The sequence below is a fragment of the Entelurus aequoreus genome, linkage group LG12 (assembly GCF_033978785.1).
Source record: "Entelurus aequoreus isolate RoL-2023_Sb linkage group LG12, RoL_Eaeq_v1.1, whole genome shotgun sequence".
Taxonomy (NCBI): Eukaryota; Metazoa; Chordata; class Actinopteri; order Syngnathiformes; family Syngnathidae; genus Entelurus; species Entelurus aequoreus.
In genome coordinates, this window is record NC_084742.1 from 16205641 (window position 1) to 16217663 (window position 12023).

The 12023-nt window shown below is 36.1% G+C and overlaps 1 long non-coding RNA gene across 1 annotated transcript in view; it reads left to right on the forward strand.

The window, feature by feature from the left end:
- LOC133661591 (uncharacterized) overlaps positions 1-10591 on the forward strand; it is a 78738-nt gene extending 68147 nt beyond the window's left edge. The window contains exon 3 of the long non-coding RNA XR_009827964.1: positions 9948-10591. This is a non-coding gene — a long non-coding RNA (uncharacterized LOC133661591). The remainder of the gene's footprint in view (positions 1-9947) is intronic.
- The last annotated feature ends 1432 nt before the right edge of the window (positions 10592-12023 follow it).

Sequence of the window (12023 nt, forward strand, 5' to 3'; positions counted from 1 at the left end):
CAAGCTAGAGAGAGCACCTCTCGCCCACTCACTCACTGACGTCCCTCACCCACATGCTGTCATATCTTAAAGGGCCACACACACACACACATAAACGCTACTATCATAACAACTAACAAGACATCAAGGCGAAGCCAAGAGTCGATTTTTTTAACAAGGAGAAATTCTCAATACTTTTCTTTTGTCGAGCACAAAGAAAATAACATTTTAGTTAAATGTAAGTTGTGTCTTGGATCAAATATCCTATCTACTTCAAGTTCAAGTTCAAGTGCCATTATGTTGCAGCTATTTCAAATAGTTTTGTCAATTTGTTCTGGCCAGAAACAAATTGGCCTTTGAAACATATCTTTGTCTTTGTGTGTTTTATGTAGAGCACATTGCTTAGCAGAGTTCAATGATGTAAATGCATGTCAAGTTGATCAACACATTGTATTATTCTCCAGTGCAATAACAGTACTGAAATGAAGGCTAAAGGGCATTAATGGGAGCTTTTAAAAAAAGAAAAGAAAAAAAGATGTAACTAAATAGTTACTTTTCAAAGTAACGCATTACTTTTTGGTGTTAGTAACTGAGTTACTTTTGAAATGAAGTAACTAGTAACTATAACTCATTACTGGTTTTCAGTAACTAACCCAACACTGATTGTGTGTGACGATCATTGGTACTTTAACTTTAACTTAAACAGGGAACCCTCAAGTTGCTCGCTACCATCTGAGCCACACCATAGTTTTAAGAGCTTATTTCATTTAATTTAACTGTTTATTCCGAGTCGATACAGTGTGTACAATATTTCCGACACAAGTACAACATCCACATTTACACCTTCTTCGTATATTAAACACACAAAAACCAACATTGTTTTGCTCCGGATGAGCCTGAAAAGGAATGGGGAAAAAGAAAAAACCCTATGGTCGTTTCACCCTAAATGGTTACAGTGGTACACAATAAAGTGACAATCATTCAGATTTCAAAACAATACAATGACAGTAATGGTTTAGAAATGCCCTAACCTCAGATTTATACATTTCAAAAGTATTTTCCTTCAAAGTTTATTTGAATTTGTTGAAATTTGTACACTTTCCACCACAGTCCTAATTTAATCCAGATTTCTACATCCCTGCACAGAGACACAAACACTTTTTGAGTTGCTCTTCACTGTTATGTTCTCCATCCCTTTTTGTAAATAGCCTTTGGATGTTTACAGGTAACTGGTTATTTTTAGCCTTGTACACAATTTGTAGCGTTAAGAATTCCACAATATCCTTTAACTTTAACCATGTAGATCAGGCCTGGGCAATTATTTTGACCCGGGGGGCCAAATTTAGAGAAAAAAATGTGTCTGGGGGCCGGTATATCTATTTTTAGGAACACTAATACCTCACAATAATGTCTGATAGAATGCTAAAAACGTTATGACAGACTGCCTTAAAAAATGGAATGGAATTTTAATATTTTTTTACTGAATGAGAAACCCAGAATGTACATAAAAATAAAGAATGTGGGATTTTACAATATTAACTATGAACGATAAAACACTGAATATTGACAGCATATGATCGTCACACCCCCTCTCGATCGACATATTTTACAGTCAAGTGAGCAACAAAAATGCAACAAACAAAGATGAACGTGAAGGGTACAAAATAAACCCACCTATGATCTGATATATCTGATATATCACTAAGCTTTAGAACTTTGTAGTAAAAATCTCCTTCCGCGTCTGTCCCTGACACCTGCCGCTCTGGAAACACTATGTGGAAACGCTCCCCACCCACACTGCTTGGTGCCTCGTCTGAGCTGCTGTGACGTAGATTACCATAGTAACTAGTAAATCATGCAAAAGCGCAGATTCCAACCATTGAAATACTTTGTATAGTTCAAGACTTACGGTAATTTGAAAACATCACTGCACATCATAATGGCAGCTACAGTTTCAATCTTAAAGATCTAAAAAAATTATTTGGGAATGTCCGGCGCGCCAGATTGAAAAGCTTAACGGGCCGCATGCGGCCCCCGGGCCTTAATTTGCCAATGTCTGATCTAGATTGATTCTACAAAAAATATGTTTGTGTGATCTCTGTAATCTGCTCTGTGTATTATCTGAATGGCTTTCTTCTGCAAGATTCACAAGTGCTCGTAATGTCATACTGTAATTATTCCCCCACACTTCCATTCAGTAAGTAAAATATGGCAAAATTATTGAGCAATAGAGTGTATGTAATGACTTTTTATCTAAAAAAAATTGCTTTTCCTGACTTACTACTGCTATACTTCTTGAGACTTTTCTGCACACAGTTAATTTGTTCATCTAAATATTTTACTTACTCTTTCAATAGTTTTGCCATACAACTTAAATTCAACTTTCTCGTGTTTTTCACATTTCCAAACATTATAAACTTTGTTTCCCCCAAATATAAAGATAATTTGTTTGCATCAAACCACAGTGTCATCTTCTCCAGTTCTATATTGATTTTTCTGCACTGGAGATCACGCCCTGAACAAAACACATCTGTATCATCAGCAAATAATATGCTTACTGTTAGTCTTTAACTTTACATTATAATCGTTATACTGGCGTCAATAATTATGTTTTGTCTTTTCTAGTTCAAAAAATGTTAACATTGAAAAAATAACTATCCAAATGAGATCATCTTGCTTGAAGAAATTCTGCAACATTCCGAGGACGCTTAATAAAATAATTGCACCATCGCCACACTGGGCAGAGTGGTGGCGATGGTGAGCAAGCAGATGCATGTGGCTACCATGTTTTATTAGTGAGGAAGCCAGCATTTGTGGTGGGGGGTTTTGACAGATGCCAGGACATTGTTTTAATGCTTTGCTGAATGATTGATTGAATGACTGGATTACTGGATAAATGGATGACAGAATGAATGAATGTGACTGCCAATATCGAGGGTTATATAATCAAAATCAAAGACTTCTCTGGAGTGGTCTTTCAGACAAAACGGAGGTGATTATTTTCATGGAGGATAGAAAGTTGATGTACTTCACATACAAAATCCGTAGAAGGTAAGAAGGACTCCAAATATTTTGTTTTATTTTATCAAAGCAAAACAAAACGAGACCAATAACTATTTGATAATATTTTTATAAAAATGAACTACTCCCTTCTTTTTCTTATCAACTTAATGAGCAACATTTGTTAACAATGATTAGAGCAGGGGTGACAAAATTATTTTAGATCGGTAAAATCACGGCACAATAACTTAAAAATAAAGACAACAGATTGTTTTCTTTGTTTAAAAATAGAACAAGGACATTCTGAAAATGTACAAATCGTAATGTTGTTGTTGTTTTTTTTACACTTACATGTTGCGGTTAATAGTATTCTATCTTTATTTGTCGTTATTTATACTTTCTGAATAAATTATGTGATGATGTTCATCAGTCAACTCATGGGTGTTAATTTTCAATCCATCAAGATAAAAAAAAATATCAAAATCAAATTACAGGATGTCATTTATGTAGTTTGCTCATTTTCCTCGACTGGTGCACTAACACGTGTTTTTTTTGGTTTTTTTTTTTTTACATATATAGCTTAATCTACAAAGGTACAAAGAATTGCTATTGTGACATCTAGTGGACACATATAGAACAGCAGTTTCTCTCATACAAAAATTTCGGCTCATTTTGAATACTTAGCAAACTCATCCCGCGGTCCGGATAAAACCTAGGCCCGCGGGCTGTACGTTTGACACCCCTAGATTAGAGCAATGATTCCAAAACTGCGGCATGTATGTGGGCTACATCTAGCAGTAAGCCAAAATATCTATTAATCAAAGTACAGTGTTTTATTTTCCTATATTTAAACACAGTGTTACTGTTCAAACTGTGTGTAATGTTACAGTGGCCAAAAATATTATATATACTTGTTAAATAAAACCTCTTTCTTGTTTTTAATGAATATGTAGGCCTGCTATGCTGCTGTATCTTAATGTTTGTCAATATGGTGGTGCTCAATGTTTTCTGAGGTGGTACTTGGTAAAAAAATTTAAAAAAAAGTTAAGGAACCACTAGATTAGAGCACAGGAATTTAAGTTAAAAAAGAAAAAATATCACCTGTTGTGAAGGTTACCTCACATAACGGGACAATAAAATTGTATTTTACAGTCAATTTTATCATGCCCTTTGATTGCATTCATCGGAATGTCCCTTAAACATTTGGACTTATGCTCCTGTGCACTGTACTGTTTAACCGACTTTCATCTAGATTTGATCCAGACTGTCCTATTCGCACCTCCGAACAATTTATCTCAGCACTAATGAGTCATCAGTCACTGTCGGTAATTAAAGATCCAATCAGAAACACCTTGTCAATGTCACGTCTGTACCATGTTTCATTGCCTGGACACCACCTTCTCCATACCCACGTATTGTCTGGGTAAGATTAAAAAAACTTCCAGTAGAGTAGTCAAAGTGGTTATTAAGTGACCTTGGAATGTGCAGTGATTTGTGTATGTGCTCAATTGTGTGCAATATTTCATACTTCCGTCATGCAGTGACGTTCCTCAGCTGCGAGTGCATGCTTCCCGCTTTGACTAATGGATTCACGCGCCACAGTCTCCCGAAGCGACACAGAATGTGCAAAATGAAGGTGTCAAATGGAAGTGAGAGTTAGCAGCATTATCAGTGTCACAATCGGACTTGGACATGTTTTTGTTTTTTTCAAAATTTCATTGTTATGTGTGAGGATGATTAACAAAAAAGCCTGCAGAGAACTGAGTGAGCATTGCGGGAATACCATGTTGATGCGTTTACATCTTGACTTCTCTCAATCCATCACAGCGACGATCGACTGTGATTTGTGCATATACTTACTTTTGAAGATGATGTCATACACAAACTATAAAAAGCGACTTTGGTAGAAATTGCATCCGAATGCCGAAAAACTGAAGCTTAACTGAAGTAATAATAGTTGGCATGCCAGTCAGATAGCATCAGGTAACAACAAGTAGGAGTCTTGGGTGTAAACCTGCAAAATGAGCTACAAAAACTAGCATTAAATGTTAGCATGCCAACAATTAACATGCTTTAATTACCAAAATATATGACTTTGAGGTGTATACCTGCAAAAAGTAGCTTAAAAAGCTAGCATGTCAAGTACTAATATTGAAGTGTATGCCTGCAAAAATATGTTAAAAAGCTAACATGGTAACATTAGCATGCTAACAGTAACTATTCGTCAAATATGTTTATGTATATTGTACATGGTATTTGGGATTTTTTTATATATTATATAAAAATATAATATAATAATATAATGTATCTGTATATATTATATACTGTATATAAAATAAGTAAATATTACATATGTTATATTTTATATTGCTACTATGGTACATTTTTAGTTTACTTTATACCTGCATTATCCTTTCCATCCTTACCCTTTCCATCCTTGGTAACTGAGTTACTGTGTGGAACAATTTCCCTTGTGTCAAAGCGCTTTTGAGTTCCTTTAAAAAAGGTAGAAAAGCTCTATGCAAGTACAACCCATTTTACCACTTGTGGATCAATAAAGTTTGTCTAAGTCTAAGTCTAAATATCAAAATATATAACACTGAGGTGTATACGTGCAAAAATAGCTAAAAAGGCTAGCGTGCTGACGGTGCTTTTGTGTCAAGTACCAAAATATGACACTGAGATGTATACCTGCAAATGTAGAGAATAAAGCTAGCGTGCTAACGGTACGCATGTGTCATGTGCCAAAATATACGACACTGAGGTGTGTATCTGCAAAAATAGCTAAAAAAAAAATAAGCTAACCTACTAGCGTTAGCATGTGTCAAGTATCAAAATAAATAACATTGAGGTGTACACCTGCAATATTAGCCAAAAAAAAGCTAGCAAGCTAATTTGACCATTTTAACGTTAGCGTTCTCGCACCAAACGTGTCAACTATCAAAACATATAACTTTGAGGTGTATACCTGCAAAATTAGCTCAAAAATAGCCGTCATGTTAATTAGCATGCTTACATGCTAACAGTTAGCATGCGTTAAGCACCAACACATCTGCCCCTGGGGTTTACACCTACAAAATTAGCAGCAAAAAAAGGGAATAGTTAGAAAATTGTTAGTTTCAAATTCCAGGATGAGTGGAATGTGTTGACGGTGGAATGTTAGAATCGGTTGAGAAATTATGTAATTTGAAATAGTGTCCATTCATTTGTAATGGGAAAAAAATGTCGCTGAAAATTTGTGGAAAAAACAAAAATATATATATTTTATTTTACAACCTCCTCTCTCATGGACATATGTCTATATATGTTTATACCCACATACTGTGGGTATTGAAGAAAAAAAAAAAAAAAGCAGGCTTCGCTATACTTCTAAAATAAAGCTTAGTGAGTTAACTTACTAACTTACTATGGCCTGGATGTGAATGATACATGTAACCGAGTGACTCCATGTGTTTTAACAAGGGCTGCAAAATTAATGAGTGGATAATCACAAAAAGAATGGCACTAATCATGAATTATAATTATAGTGAATTATATTTATATAGCGCTTTATATTTATATAGTACTTTTTTCTCTAGTGACTCAGCGCATTACATGAGGAAACCCATGATCTACATTTAAGCGACATTTACACCAGTGTGGCTGGCAACGTGGATGAAGTGTCTTGCCAGAGGACACAACGGCAGTGACTAGATGTAATCGAACCGGGCCAGACGCTCTACCATCTGAGCCGCACACCCTCCCACACACACTTAGGTTAATCATTAAATTTATTTTGACCGTATAAACTCTCTCTTACCTAAACCTGATCAATGCATAGGTCTAGGGCTGCAACAACTAATCGATTAAAATCAATTATAAAAATAGTTGGCGATTAATTTAGTCATCGATTCGTTGGATCTATGCTATGCGCATGCACAAAGGCTTTTTTTTTTATTTAATTTTTTTATTTATTTGTAAACCAACATTTACAAACAGCTGAGAAACAACAATCAAAACAAGTATGGTGCCAGTATGCTGGGGTTTTTTTTAAAAATAAAATACTGGAAAGGATATAAATGTAGTTTGTCTCTTTTATCCGATTATTAATCGATTAATCGAAATAATAATCGACATATCAATCGATTATCAAATTAGTTGTTAGTTGCAGCCCTACATACGTCAGTACAAAAATGTGTGAGGAGACGCTGCCTGGTCCAATTTCACTCCAAAAAACAGCATGAAAGAACTGTAGATAAAACTGTTACCCCGTTTTGTGCAAATAAAAGTCTTGTATTTAAGAAAAAAACGTTTCAAAACATCCCTGGGTGACATTCTAACAATAAAGTGGCATTTGTGTACAAATATTGGGGTATTTTTCTTAGCTATTTACAATTATGCAAGCGAGTGGTTAAACATGATTAATCACAAATCATCCAAATTCCAAAATGTGATTATTCTGATTAAAAAAAAAATAATAATAATCATTTGACAGCAGTAGTTTTAAATAAAAATTATTTCAGCTAAATTGTGTTAGTTTTTTTAAGGAAATTGACGTAAAGTATAGGTGGGATAAGGAGCAACATAAATATGCAAAAAATAAAAATAAAAATAGTCAAATTTTAGGAGGACAGACAATACATTTCTATTTATATTATTATATGGGGCGGTATAGCTCGGTTGGTAGAGCGGCCGTGCCAGCAACTTGAGGGTTGCAGGTTCAATTCCCGCTTCCGCCATCCTAGTCACTGCCGTTGTGTCCTTGGGCAAGACACTTTACCCACCTGCTCCCAGTGCCACCCACACTGGTTTAAATGTAACTTAGATATTGGGTTTCACAATGTAAAGCGCTTTGAGTCACTTGAGAAAAAGCGCTATATAAAATGTAATTCACTTCACTTCACTATTTATAATTATATAAATAGCTTTGTGCAGGACACTTTGCTTCTTAAAACAAAGTACTTTTTTTTTGTGCATGTTTCAACTCTTCTTCACTGCAAAGACTTACATTGTTACAAGTTCAATGAGACATTTCCTCACACGACTGATTCATATACTCGCACGGTTATCCATTTTCTGGCCCATTTGTCTCAGTGATTTGTCCCAAGCTTCGCAGTGTAAGCCCACCGGAAATCCTTTTGGACTGCAACACCTCAAGGTTCATTTAAATTTTCCTAAGGGAACTCTCCTGAAGGAATCAATAAAGTACTATCGATCTATCTATTATCTCGTTTTTGCCCACTCACTAACTTGATTGTGGGACTCAAACTGCTTGGAAGAGAGGAAGGTTCTAATGAAATGACCCAAAGTCTGGCTCGTGTTGTGATAAACACACACATGTATTCTCACAGTCCATCAGGTGTGTGACTAAGCGTGCCGTTGTCAGTGTGATGAGACTCGATAGTGCCCTCCCACACACACACACACACACACACTGGTCTCCGCGCTCCCCATCTGTCACCCGCTACTCAGCCAAGCGCAGTGTCACCTGTCAAAAGTGCTGGTCATTGATTGCTACTAGAAGGTGGGCTGAACCCGTCACTATTGAGTTTCAAACTACAGCCACAAACCAGCGCTTCCATTGTGGCGAGCCGGTTGCCTTTAAAGGGGAACACATTTTTGGGGAAATTTTGCCTATAGTTCACAATCGTTATGAGAGACAAGAACACGCATGTTTTTGGGGGGAGGGTGAGGGGGTTAAAAGATGGTTTAAAAAATGCTGCAAGTCTACATATAATGTAGGGTTGTCAGTATACCGGTATTAGTATAGTACCGCGATACTAATGAATCATATTCAGTACTACACCGCCTCTAAAAAGTACCTGTAAAATATTGTTATCGGGACAACACTAATATAATGTAGTAAAAGACAAGTTCATAACAAAACGTAATATGTTCAATATTTACAGTATTTTGGTCATTTTAATCAATAGCGGGACTTCCTCCTCTGGGGCATTTATTTCTACTACTGTGTGTCCCTACTTACGCAAACAAACACGTGAGTGTGTTGTAATTAGAGATGTCCGATAATGACTTTTTTGCCGATATCCGATATTCCGATATTGTCCAACTCTTAATTACCGATTCCGATATCAACCGATACCGATATATACAGTCGTGGGATTAACACATTATTATGCCTAATTTTGTTGTGATGCCCCGCTGGATGCATTAAACAATGTAACAAGGTTTTCCAAAATAAATCAACTCAAGTTATGGAAAAAAATGCCAACATGGCACTACCATATTTATTATTGAAGACACAAAGTGCTTTTTTTTTTTTTAACATGCCTCAAAACAGCAGCTTGGAATTTGGGACATGCTCTCCGTGAGAGAGCATGAGGAGGTTGAGGTGGGTGGGGTTGGGGGTCGGGGTTCTTTGGGGAGGGGGCAGCAGGGGGTGTATATTGTAGCGTCCCGGAAGAGTTAGTGCTGCAAGGGGTTCTGGGTATTTGTTCTGTTGTGTTTATGTTGTGTTACGGTGCGGATGTTCTCCCGAAATGTGTTTGTCATTCTTGTTTGGTGTGGGTTCACAGTGTGGCGCATATTTGTAACAGTGTTAAAGTTGTTTATACGTCCACCCTCAGTGTGCCCTGTATGGCTGTTGACCAAGTATGCTTTGCATTCACTTGTCTGTGTGAAAAGCCGTAGATATTATGTGATTAAAGGAAGTGCCTTTAAGGTTTATTGGCGCTCTGTACTTCTCCCTACGTCCGTGTACACAGTGGCGTTTTAAAAAGTCATACATTTTACTTTTTGAAACCGATACCGATGATTTTGAAGCCGATACCGATAATTTCCGATATTACATGTTAAAGCATTTATCGGCCGATAATATCGGCAGTCCGATATTATCGGACATCCCTAGTTGTAATCATAGCAGACTTGGTAACAGACAACAAAGATTACTATTTTTGGACAAATGAGGATTTACAACCTTATATTTTGGAAGCTGAATATATGAACTGAGGATGAACTTCTGTTTTTAGAAGCAAGCACGAAGAGGAAAGTAAAACGTTGGAGCAAACGGAAGTCCAGAGAGTGAGGTCGGCACGATTTGGTCACGCTGCAAATCTGGAACTTTTGAGCCAAGCTATGTCGAATTAATGGATTGCCCAATCAACTAGAAAAGTCTGCAGCCAGCTTGACCCAACGGACAACTGTCCATGGAGTGAGTCACTATACTATTGTTCATAATACATGCAGCACATCACCGTACACTACAGTACATACACTGTGGAGCTAGCTGTGTACAAACAAAACATGAAACCTGAGCTAATACTTTACAGATACTGTCATGACTTTTCATGTTTTTCATTCAGTATGCATTGTGTTGCGCATTACAAATTCAAACCTGTTTTGTTCTGACATAGAAGCTAGCTTATCTCTTGCCGTAGTTAGCTTTTACAGCTAATACAGTAGCACGCCGATGTGTTACTACGATAGAAAAATAATTTCTCTGTGTTCGCATATACAATAACAATGTTGCTACAGTTTGGTTATTATACAGGTCACGGAATAAATGATGTATCGTTGACCGTTTTTGAATGCATTTCTGAAGGGATTTGCTTGCCACCTAGAACGAGACAGTTTTTATATGTTAGAAAGCGAAATAAACAACAACCTTTTGTCTTCTTGTCTCATAAGTATTGTGATGGGCAAAATGTGCAGTTCCCTTTTAAGCATCTCATCATGGACAATACATACGTACATCAAATATCTAACACAGATACCCTCAAATGTGAATAAACATTAGACAAATAATTAATGATTATGGACCATTACAGTAGTTCCTGTCTGTAGCCTTGCAAAGATACCTAGCTTGATGGCGGTCATGTTTTTCCACCAATCCTTAACACATATACAGTATGCTTGTCAGTGCCGTGATATGGAGGGTCAGTGGGACAAAATTTAAAAAAAAAATACATATTTAAATAATTACTTAAATGTGTCATGAATTAAGGGAGAACTGCACTCTTTTGGGGGGAATTGTTGCCTATTGTTAACAATCTATTTTTTTAATGCATTGTATCCCGTAAATAAACGTACATAAAAACCCACCTAAAATGGAGTCAATGAGAGGTCCTTTATTCCGCCCATAAAACCATCCAAAAAGCGGCAACAATACTCAATTTACATTTTGTGACTTGAAAATTAACCAAGTTGTAGTGATATTGTTATTATAAGTGCTAACGCAGACAAACTATTTTTTAGTGGCGCAGTGATCAGAGAGAGCTAACTAGCTTGTGTGGCTATGTTGATGTCATCAGATGGTAAGCTGCTTTCTCGCCTCGGAGCTGGTGAAAGTTTATTCTCAATCATAAATAATAACTCAACTCGATAGTAGAAGGATGAGGACATAATACGACAAGTTGGTCAACTTTGGCAGCCAATTTAGACCTGGAAATGTCAGGAAAGACACAAAAAGACGCTTGGTTTCACCCTCCTTTTTGCTTTGGGAGGATTGTGAGTTATTTTTCATCTAAACGGGAATATATCAACATCCTAGCAAATAAGTAATTGAATATTGAAATAATTAATTAAATGGTTAAATAATTAAATGTACTTTTCCATTAGATACATTAATGACACATTTAATGAAATATTTATTTAGTTGATTCCAATTATAATTAGTTTATGATAAATTTAAGTATATAAAGACATATTTAATCATTTAATGTTGTCCCATTAAACTCTACATACCCTAAAGGTGTGTACCAAATTATAATCTCAGTCAGAAATGTATCAATTATATTGATATATTGATATTTATTAATCTGTTGAAATTGATGTTTTGCAGAAAAACATGTTTTAAACCATTTTATTTCACATGAATTAGTTTTAGTATAAAACATGCTTCAATGTGAATTGAAGTTTAATAATAAAAAACATCTAACAATTGTTTTTACATTAAAAAAAAGTTTGAAAAAGGGGGCATGGAGCTCAAAATAAGATACTGCATAGGGCCCCAATTTAGCCAGGGACGACCCTGCAATCTCCTCAAAACGTTGTTTTCTCCTCACGATGATTTCCCTTACATGTCTTTGGTTTCCGCGTTTAATAGT